We start from the raw sequence: 11,979 nt of genomic DNA on the forward strand, positions 1-11,979 counted from the left end.
TATTTGAAATATTTGTATATTGATACAAATGTGAATTTATATCTGTCATACTGTATGTATGTTCTACTTCTGTTTAAGATATTCTGTATACTGATATATATTTAGGATTATTATCATATTGCATATTGCACTATACATTCCTACCTCTGTTAAAGATATTTTGTGTATTGTCACAATTTAAAGTCATTGTCCTTTTACTGTACATTGGCTTACAGACTGTTTGCCTTATTTATAGGAAGCTTAGTCCTTAGGTTGTTTAGGTAGATAAGACTTACAGAGTTATTGTCACCTATGCTTGTCATCTCTATTATTATGTTAGTTAGGTTATCCAGATTTATAAATACATAGGTCAGATGGACAGGTAATCTTCAAACACTTCATGGGCCTAGAGAATATGGCATTTAAATAACTTAGAATTCTGTTGACATGAGACACAATTGCTCCTGGCAGCACCAATTTGATCCCAAGAGAATGTTGGGCTTGTAAGACATTTCCAATTGAAAGTTTGTCTTCTTGGCACAAAATGGCCTACTGGGCAAAGAACTGCCCTTGCCTCAACTGCTGACAGTACAAATGCTGTCCTTTCTGGACAAGCGGGACACAAGGAAAGCGACCACTATACTTTGCCAAGACAGGGTAAGATGGTCTTTCAGAATTCCTGCTTCTGAAAATGGTCTGTCAGATACTCTAGGCCTGTAGCCAATTTGAATGCACCAATGATGCTGAGAGACATTAGGTGACTGTCCAGGCTGCTAGCTGTCTCTGTCTACTCTTGCAAGACTCCCGAAAGTTGCTTGCATCCTTCTACCATTTTTCAGGTATTATTATATTCCTTCTCAGGTCTTTGATGAGGTTGGAGATTAGCAGTTATAGTTACAACTTAGTATATATACATATATAATATCTTAGATAGAATATATTAAGTATTAGACTCATGTTTTTTAGGTTAGGACACCTTTTGGAATGATCTTTGCAACATGCCACCTACCCATGCCCTAGACTTCCCTGGATTTCACTATGTGTTTTTTGCTTGACATTGTTTGCACTTATTGTAATTCCAACTTATCTAGGTCATTATCCCTCATTACTCCTGGACAATATTTGATAACCATCTCTTTGTATATAGTCTTGTATTAGGTTAGAACTTTCTTATTTAGACAAAAGGGGGAGATGTAGTGGATAGCCATCCCAGCATTGGCCTGGAAGTTCCAACCCCCATTGAGGCTTCGGTAATGGTCATGCCCACAAGGCAGGGTGGAGGAGGAAGCTGAATACGAAGGATCGAGAGGAGGTCTCTCTCTTGGTTCCGGGACCCTGGATGCTGGAGGTAGACTGAGCAGAGTTCTCCAGAGAACACCACTGGACTGTGCTATACCTTTGCCAGACCTTGCAACCTACCCCTTCATTTGTAAGTTACCCCACAAAATAAACCTCCCTTTTAACTACATGGAGTGGCCTTAATAATTTCACCAATAGGACTGGACCTGCCTGTACTGAATCCACCAGGTTTAAATGAGTCCCCAGGGGTGTCTTGGTCCTGGAGGACATGGGAATGGAGAGGAGGGGTTAGGGGGAAGGTGGGAGTGGGTTCGGGAGGGGGAGGACAGGGGAACCCATGGCTGATGTATAAAATTAAAACATAATAATAAAAAAGTAAATAAATAAAAATTAAAAAAAAAGATCATCCACCATGATCAAGTAAGCTTCATCTGAGAGATGCAGGAATGGGTCAACATATAAAAATCTGTCAATGTAATCCATCATATAAATAGACTGAAATTAAAAAAAAAATACATGGTCATCTCATTAGATGTTGACAAAGCATCTGACAAAATCTAACACCCCTTCATGATAAAAGTCTTTGCATGATTAGGGATACAAGGAACACACATAAACATAATAAAAGCAATATACAGCAAGCCCATTGTCAGACTCAAATTAAATGTAGAGGAACTCAAAGTAATACCACTATAATTAGGAGCAATACATGGCTGTTCATTCTCTTTGTATCTATTCTATTCAATATTGTACGTGGATTCTAGTTAGAGCAGTAAGACAACTAAAGAAGATCAAGGGGGTACAAATTGGATGGAAGAAATCAGTATAGTATTATTTTCAGATGATCTGATAGTATGCATAAGTAACCCCAAGAACTTTAGTGAAGTGGCTGGATACAAGATTAACTAAAAAAAATCAGTAGCTCTCCTATATACAAATAATAAATGGGTTGAGAAAGAAATCAGAAAAACAATACCCTTCACAATAGCAACAAATAATATGAAATGTCTTGATGCAAATGAATGAACTGTATGTGAATAACTTCAAGTCTTTGAAGAAAGAAATTGAAGAAGATATCCAAAGATTGAATGATTTCCCATGCTCCTGGATCTCTAGGATTAACATATTAAAAATAGACATCCTGCCGGGCGGTGGTGGCGCATGCCTTTAATCCCAGCACTTGGGAGGCAGAGCCAGGTGGGTCTCTGTGAGTTGGAAGCCAGCCTCATTTACCAATGAGTTCCAGGAAAGGTGCAAAGCTACACAGAGAAACCCTGTCTCAAAAAAACAAAAAATAAATAAATAAATAAAAATAAAAATAAAAAATAAAAATAGATATCCTACCAAAACCAATCTACAGATTCACGGCAATACCCATCAAAATACCAACAACATTCTTTGCAGATCTTGAAAGAACAATGCTCAGTTTCATATGGAAAAACAAAAAATCCTGGATAATTGTGATGGCTGTACTAGGTTGTCAATTTTACTATATCTGTAATGAACTACAATTCAGAAATGGAAGGCACACTTGTGATCTAGATCTGGAAGCAGAAAGACAACACACTTTTGATCCAGATATTTGAGTGGGAAGGCACACCTTTAATTTTGGTCCTACCTACTGCTGGAAGCTTCTATAAGGACAATGGAAGAAGGAAGCTGCCGTTCATTCTTTGCCTGCTTGCTCTTGCCTTGATAGCATGCCCATTCCTTCACAGGCCTTGGGACGTACTTCTTAAGGATTCCAACACGTACAGAAGACCAACTGAAACACCCAGCTCATGGGACTGAGAAACGATTGGATGACTGGACTTTCTATGCACAGCTATCCATTGTTTGACTGCAGCCTGTAAGTATTTCCAACAAGTTCATATATATATTCATTATATAAGTTCTGTGACTCTAGATTTTTCTGACTAATACAGACTTTGGTACCAGAGTGGTTCTAGAGAAGCAGAAGTTTAAGGATGAATCTATTAAGTATCTGGAAATGGATTTTTAATTTGCGACCACCTTCAAATTCACTAGCACCTCCAGTTACTGGGGCCTTTTAAATAATTCTATTGCCTGGGAGCTTAGAAACTACTGAAGGCCCATGGTGTAAACTATATTTCCAATTTAAAGAAATAAATGCATTTGACTATCTTGATTCATCCATCAATAGTAGTGGCAATGGATTCAGTGACATTATATGTGAAACGTTTGACAGTTTGGGGAAAATAAGGAAAGTAATGTTGCTGGTTAGTTGCTCTTAATATCTCTGGATAAATTGGTAAAGGATAGGAATGAGCTTCATGATAAAGTTAACCAACTTCACAGTATAGTAAAGGATAACAGTAAAGTTACTGATAAGGTTGACTGGCTCCAGATGGGCATAAACAGTATAAAGTTTTCTAAGTGTGCCCCAGAAGAATATCTTCTCTCCAGCAGCCATAGAGCTTGAGTTGCAGAAAATCAAACCAAAGCCCTTATGATAGGTTTGGCCGAATTACAGCAAAAATTCACGTCTCAGCCTCAGACAGTGTCAGCTTAAAGTAATTATTGGTACAGAATGTGATTCTATAACTTGAGATAGGGATGTGTGGGGAGACCCCGTTGAAGCTAAGAACTTTGAATCCTCAATTTTCAAGGGTTTATCTCACAATATGGCTATGGTGGTAGAGACGGGGACCACATGGACTTCCACTCATCAATGTTAACTTGGCTACAGTTGCTGCTCAGTGCCAGATCTGCCAATAGCAGAGACCAACACTAAGCCCCAGATATGGCACCATTTCCTGGAGAGATCAGCCAGAAACCTAGTGGCAATTTGACTACATAGGGCCACTTCCTCCATGGTAAGGACAATGCTTTGTCCTTACTAGAGTATTTTTCCGGTTATGGATTTGCCTTTCCTGCATGTAATGCTTCCATGGACTTACAGAATGCCTTATCCACTGGCACAATATTCCACACAATATTGCTTATGACCAGGGATCACACTTCATAGCCAGAGAAGTATGACAGTGGGCCCATGATCATGGAATCCACTGGTCTTACCATGTTCCCTACCATCCTGAAGCAGCAGGCCTGATAAATGTAATGGACTTTTGAAGACACCATTGCAGTGCCAATTAGGTGACAGTAGCATGGAAGGCTGGGGCAAGGTTATCCAGAAGGCAGTATGTACTTTGAGTTAGCATGGTATGGTTTCTCCCATAGCCAGGATTCACAGGTCCAGATATCAAGGGGTGGAAAGGAGAATAGTTTCCCTTACTACCACTTGTAAGAAAGATTTTGCTTCCTGTTCCTGCAACCTTAATTTCTGTTCACCTAGAAGTTCAGGTTCCAGAGGGTTGTGTGCTCCTGCCAGGAGCCACAACAAACATTTCATGGAAATAGAAACTCAGACTTCACCCTGGTCACTTCTAATGGTGAAGAAGTCCCCTTGGATTTCTAATACCCAACAGGCTAAGAAAAAAAATAATAACAGTGTCTGGAGTGGCAATAGATCCAGATTATCATGGGAATGTTGGATTGCCACTCTACAAAGGAGGTAAGAAGGATTATTCCTGGAGTACAGGAGATTCTTTAGGGTGTCTCTTGATGCTACCATGCCCTGTGATTAAAGTTAATGGGAAGCTACAAAAGCCCAATCCATGCTGGTTGACAAAGGGCACAGACCCATCAGGAATGAAGGTATTGGTCAGTACTCCAGGAAAAGAGCAAAGACCTACTGAAATACTTGCAGGGAGTGGAGGAAATACAGAATGGGTAGGAGAGGATAGTAGTTCTAAATGTCGTCTAAGCCCATGTGACCAGTTGCGTAAATGAGGATTATAACTGATATGAGTGCCTTTATTATATTTTCTTAAGAATGTGTTTGTACAGATATGTGTTTTCTTTGAATTTCCTTATCATATGTTGTAGCGCCAATTAAAAAATATCAATGGTTATCATATGTAAGTTTGAGATACTAGAAAGATGTCCTCAAGGGACATTGCCACCTATTTTAAATTTATAATGCATTTGTGGTTGTATGAAGTATAGTTATATCACATTAAGTGTAATTGTGGCATGGTTAAATATATAATGCATTTGCAATTGTACATGGGATAGTTACGTTTAGGAATTATTAATACCTGTTTATTGTTTTTCATTTGGAAATTGTAGTAGTTTGAATGTAATTGGCTCCCATAGTCTCATAGGGATTATTAGGAGGTGTGGGTTGTTGGAGTGGGTGTAGCCTTGTTGAAGGAAGTGTGTCACTGTGGAAGTGGGCTTTGAGATCTTTTGCTTAAGCTTCATTCAATGTCACAGTTAGTCAACTTTCTGTTGCCTGAAAGATGTAGGACTCCCCAGCACCATATCTGATTGCATGCCATGTTTACCATTGTAATGATAATGGAGACACCTCAATTAAATGTTTTCTTTATAAGAGCTGCTGTGGTCATAGTGTCTCTTCATAGCAATAAAAACTCAAACTATGACAGAAATTAATCATGAAATAAGAGATATGATTGTGTGAAAAGCTGACAAGGGATGGATTGTGATGGCTATTTTTCATTGTCAACTTGACTGTATATGGAATAAACTACAATCCAGAAATGGAAGGCACATTTGTGAACCAGATCTTAAGGAACAAAGACAACATGCCTATAATCCAGACTTTTTTTTTTTTTTTTTTTGAGACAGGGTTTCTCTGTAGCTTTGGAGGCTGTCCTGGAACTTGCTTTGTAGACCAGGCTGGCCTCGAACTCACAGAGATCCAACTGCTTTTGCCTCCTGAGTGCTGGGATTACAGGCGTGCGCCACCACCACCCGGTTTATAATCCAGATCTTGAGGTGGGAAGGCATACCATTAATCTGGTCCAAACCTTCTGCTGGAAGCCAATAGAAGGACAATGGATGAAGAAAGCATTTATTCATTCTTCACTGGCTTGCCCTTGCCTTGCTAGCATGTCTATTCTTTTACTGGTCTTGGAGCTTACTTCTTCAGAATTCCAACATATACAGAAGACCAGCTGAGATGTCCAGCCACATGGGACTGAGCAACTACTGAACTATTGGGCTTTCTATTGACAGCTAGCCATTGTTTGACTGGGACCTGTAATAAATTTATATGTGTGTGTGTGTGTGTGTGTGTGTGTGTGTGTGTGTGTGACAGAGAGAGAGAGAGAGAGAGAGAGAGAGAGAGAGAGAGAGAGAGAGAGATTCATTCTATATAGACTGCACCAACCAATATCTGGTTTCTGGTTTGAAAGAAGGCCCACTTCACAAGAAGGAACCCATACCCAACAATGTTTAAGTGCCCAAAAACTAGAGACTAGATAGCTCAGGGACCTAGGGTAAAACCAAATACTACTGTTCTGTAAACCTAGGCAAGTACCTATGGCTAGTGAGACTGTCAAAATGCAGACAATTAATTGACTTTGGATGTCCAATGACAACTGATGCATCTGCAGTGCAACCCTTGCACCTAAGGCTCATGATTTATCATGGAAGAGGGGTGGGGAGATTATAAGATCATAAGAGCCAGAGGTTGAGTGGTGTCAGATAGTATCCTCAAGTCAAACGAGGAAATAGCATCATGGTTGTGTTAACAGACAAGGATAATGATAACACCACTTGAAATATCTACTCAGATAGGGGAAATTCTTTAATGAAGGGTTGCAGGAAGAGTGGCTGCTGAGAGAAAAATGGCAAGTTTTCTTCATGGAAGAGCTTTCACATGGGCTCCCCAATCCAAAATAGTGAGCCCTGGCATATGGACATATAAGCAAAGTCAAATGGATATGGTAGGTTATATGTAAATGTGTATATATATGTATGTATATGTATATATATATATCCACACACATATACATATATATGTGTGTGTATTCATGTAACAATAACTATTAAAGAAGAAACTGTGAATGTACATGCACCATAAGCAAACATATCCAAAGTATTGCATTTGTATTCTCTGTCTATAAATTCCTCCTCTCCTCCCACGAATGCAAAAGGAAGACAAAGGCAGTAATCTACCCAAGTTCAGCCTTGAGAAAAAGTTATTTACAGAGAGGAAAGTTTTGTTATTGTAAGCATTTAGGGAAATTTAAAGAGTTGGAAGAGAAGGAGAAGTGGGTGGGGAACAATATTGGGAGAAACAGAACTGAAACTGCTATACTGTGCAAATATTTTGCAAATTGAAAAACTAAAGTAACAGTAAAGAAAGATATTTTTAAAATTCCTGTCTGTTTTTATGTACGCTAAAGCACAAACACACACATACACGATGTGTGCACACAAAATATGTAAAAATGTGCCTTCCCATTATATTATATAAGGTCATTTTAAGGACATTAAATTTTAACACTATGGAAATCTCAGTAAAGTATATGCAGAGAAAGACAACACGTATTTTAAAGAATGTGGGTATACCCACTCTGTTTCCACTGAAGTCATTTAATGCTTAGTCACAATTTTAACCCTGATTGTAATGAAAATCTCCTTGAAAATTAGTAAGTCATTGTTCCATGTCTTGTGAAATCAGAAGTCATGCTGGACAGCTACCAGGAACCAAGACAAGTGTTTTGTTTGTTTTTTTTTTTGTTGTTGTTGTTGTTGTTTTTTGTATTCTTTTTTCTTTAAATCAGGTAATCTCAATTATTCCTAACCCACAAAGTCTGTGTGGGTAAAGGCTGGATATTTCTCTCTGATTCAATGCATTTTTTTTTTTTATTCTTTCTGCAATTAACATGCAAAAAAGCCCAATAGCATACTGTAGCTAAAATGAAGAAACCATGGTAGTGTTGGAGCTGGTTTTGTAACTTAATAGTGAGCATGAATTAGCAAGTGTGAGGCATGATTTCAATCCCCAGCCCCAAAACAAAAGGGAGGAAAGAACAAAAGAAGGGAGGAGCAAGAGGAGGCATCTCAACGTGTCTGGCCTAGATTTAAGTCTGAGCTTCTTTGGTGACCAAGCCAGGTAATAGTAGGCAATTCCTCTGTCTCACACATCACTCCTCCCCAAATGAACAGTATAAGGGGAAAAGCTGCTGCAGGGAGAGTGGACAAGTAAGGAGCACAAGATGCTAAATTCTTCTGAACTCATTCTTTAGGGCTGGCCTTGTATGTTGTGAAAATATAATGATCATGCTTTTAAAAGGAACATGCTGGCCCTCTACAATTGAACTGAGAGTTTGAGTGGTGCTGGGTCCAGATCTGAGGACATAGATTGTATTCACGACAGGACTGTGGGCAGAGCAGTGTATTAGGGAAACATGAGTAGGCCTGCAGTGTGCCTCTTCCTCCATGTCATAAAAGCAGGAAAATAAATGATCCTGGGGAAAGTCAATAGGACCAGGGATGTGTGTGGACATGTAGGTGAACAGCATCCTGGTCATATGTCAAAGCCACAAACCTTGATACTTACAATATGACTGTATCAGTTATAGCATTTTTAAAGAGGAGGTTAAGGTCAATTGGGATCATAAGGTGGGTCTCAATTCAACTTGACTGGTTATGTTGTAGGAAGAGGAGAGTATATACACTGAGGAAGATCATATATGATGACAGAGGGGAAGTTACAATCAACAATGAAAGAAGAGAGGCCACAGAAGAGAGTATTTCTGTGGACACCTAACTCTGAACTTCTATGGTTCCAGAATTATTAGAAAATGAATAAGTGCTGCTTTATGGAAATACTAGCAACAGAATACAAGCATCCACAAGACAGAAATGTACCAATTCTCAAAAAAAAAAAAAAAATTGTTAAGATTCAGATCATGAAGGAGGCAAGCAGGACAGAGGGAAATCTGAGTAACTCATCAGATGAGGAATGGTAACTGTGTACTGTAAGGGACATTCTACCTATACCAGCTTCACAGGGGCTTTAAGTGAGACTTAACATCCTGAAGCAGTGAGCAAAAGGTGCTGAGCTTGTAGCCAGGCAACCTCATCCGCTGCTAAGGGATTGTTCAATGGCTCTGAAGCCCTCAGAGTTAGAGAACTTACACATTATTCTTTTGGAAAAAATTTTTTCACAGCCAAAATGTAAAGATATGTACTTATGATTATTTGAAGCATCATCTAATTGAATCCTCTGATCCCTGCTGTAGCTGATTGATGCACAAAGCCAATGCTCAGGATTCTGACTGTAGTCTCTCAGATAATGCCCTGATCACCCCTTCAGAGATTGTCCCTGAATTCCATGGACAGGACTGGAGAAGGAGAAAGAAGATTCTACTCCTGAAAATGCTCATCTGTGAGTTCCAGTATGATGGTCTGGAAATAGGACAGTATGAGGAGAAAGTGGCCGAGAATCAGGGCCCAACTTTATGGAGCTCTTAGGAGCTTTTCTCTCCAGAGTCAGTGCTGCTAAGATCCCAGATTCAGCTTTTGTGAGAGAAGGGATGCTTAGGCTCCTTCTGAATAAAAGGAGTGAGTTTCTTGTAAGTAAACAACACTTGGATACATGGTTGTGAAATAGAAACAAGGCAATAGAGGAAACTGTGAGGGAGAGGTTGCTTATGGTGAATTTCAAAGCGTCTTAGATGAGCCTAGCAGAGATTATTTTCCTTCTTTCTACAGCCTCCATTGGATCCACTTTTGTAGATGTAACTAGCTTGTTAAATAAGAAACACAGAACCGATTGCAGAGTTAAAAAACACGAGGTCAGAGCAAAAGCGGAAAACCTTACCCTTCACTGCTTCTGCTGTTCTTCCTCTCCGCAAGAGACCTACTTCTGTGTATCCTGTCTATTTAAAGACTTTCTGTTCTGTTTTCTCATTGGTTGTAAACCCAGCCACATGACCTCGTCACTGCCTGTTTGTACAGACCTCCAGATCTTCTATGGTTGGTATTGAGATTAAAGGCGTGTGTCTGCCATGCTGGCTGAGTCCTTGAACACACAGAGATCCGCCTAGCTCTGCCTCCCAAGTGCTGGGATTAAAGGCGTGCCCCACTACTGATCAGCTTTTGATCTGGCTTGCTCTGACCTCAAGGCAACTTTATTGACATGCAAATAAAACCACATTTCAATACAAATAAAATATCACTATACACTTTGGCCTCTTAAGTCATCTTCAGGTCTTGGTGACTCACCCATTAGAGACAGATTGAAATGGAATTTTTTTTTGTAATTCCCAAGCATCACAGCTTAGATATACCTGATTTGTGGCCTAGTCTTCCCACATCTCTCTTGGAGATAACCAGTTCAGTCAGGAAGGAAGAAATTCCTGATAGATGCTCAGAGCTTCTAGCCAGTTCTTCTCTTGAAATAACTATATTTGGCTATATGTTGATATTCTGATAAATTTATCTGACATGTAGTCAAATGAGAAGTTTAAGACTCCATAATCCTGGATGTGGCAAATGCAATGTCTTCTTGATATCTTCCATAGATGCACCTTGTGAAGCATTTAGATATGGGGAGGTAGTATTGCTGGGCATGGGAAGTTATAGCGTTATACTGGTATGTTGGTTATTTTTCTATTGCTGTTATAAGCTGGGTGGTGGTGGTGCATGCCTTTAATCCCAACACTCAGGAGGCAGAGCCAGGTGGATCTCTGTGAGTTCGAGGCCAGCCTGGGCTACCAAGTGAGTTCCAGGAAAAAGACGCAAAGCTACACACAGAAACCCTGTCTCGAAAAACCAAAAAAAAAAAAAAAAAAAAGACCATGACCAAGGCAACTTAAATGACTTTATTATTCCATATGGTGGAACAAAGGCATAGCAACAGAACATCTGTGTGCTCACGTGTCAGAACTTCAAGCAGGAGGCAGAGACTATGCTGGGAATGATGTGAGTCTTTTGAATCCTCAAGCCCACCTCCAGTGACACACCTTCTAATTCTTCCCAAACAGTTCCACCAATGATTTGCTAATGGGACAATTCTCATTCAGACCACCACAACTGGGATGGAAATGAGGTTGACAGCTTCCTGTGGAAAGTTCTAGGTTATTGTTTTCATTTCTAAACTCTGCATCAAGAGCCTCTATTCTGTCTCCCACTGCAGAGACTGGATCTGGAAGAGGATGGATAGAAGCCCTGACCTCAATGAAGCCCCCTAGACTCAAATTCCCCCCTCTATGCAAGGGATTAAGAAGTGTTTGCTGCATTATTTCCGTGGGAATTAGAAACATATTGTAGCTGACCTGAAAAACCAATAGGTATTCCTATTACCAGCTGAAGACAAGGAAAACGAGTTTTACTGTTGAATGTACCCTACCTCCCTGAAGTAGCTCCTCACCAGTGGCCCTCTTCTGCTCCCCAGACACCAGATGTGTGCCTCTCTGGATTGCTCCTGACTTTTGAGATCTTTTGTTCTCTCTAGGATTCTGTGTCCTTAGTCTTCACTGATCCATAGAGTTGGCTTCCACTTCACATGGGGCCTTTGTTTTTCTGATGATTTATACTTAGTAGCCTCACTTCAATAAGACACATCTAGGTTAATGGTACAAATGCCAGTGTTGTGACTGGTTTTCTAAGTACCTCATCTGTGAGTGACTAGGTTTGTACAGGGCAATGTGAAGTGAGAAGAGACATGAATATTAATCCTGTGAATTTGACAGAATATACAGTCACCTACAGATAGGGTTCCAGGCACACAGGTGAGGATTATCTTTACTTTGGCCATGACTAAGCCCCACCCCCCAGCCAAAGTCAGACCACAGACACTGGCCAGGCCCTTAGAGGCATCCCGAATCATGGATATCCATGTGGCTTCAGATGGCA

General features: G+C 40.0%; 1 protein-coding gene across 2 annotated transcripts in view; it reads right to left on the reverse strand.

Annotated features, from left to right (window-relative positions):
• The window catches only part of LOC118578702 (signal-regulatory protein beta-1-like), a 52,036-nt gene extending 42,066 nt beyond the window's left edge, over positions 1-9,970 (reverse strand). For both annotated transcript variants that reach the window (XM_036179868.1, XM_036179867.1), the window contains exon 1: positions 9,944-9,970. The gene's annotated coding sequence lies outside the window, so the exon portion shown is untranslated. The remainder of the gene's footprint in view (positions 1-9,943) is intronic.
• Between the last annotated feature and the right edge of the window lie 2,009 nt (positions 9,971-11,979).

Source organism: Onychomys torridus, chromosome 2, assembly GCF_903995425.1.
Source record: "Onychomys torridus chromosome 2, mOncTor1.1, whole genome shotgun sequence".
NCBI classification, from domain to species: domain Eukaryota; kingdom Metazoa; phylum Chordata; class Mammalia; order Rodentia; family Cricetidae; genus Onychomys; species Onychomys torridus.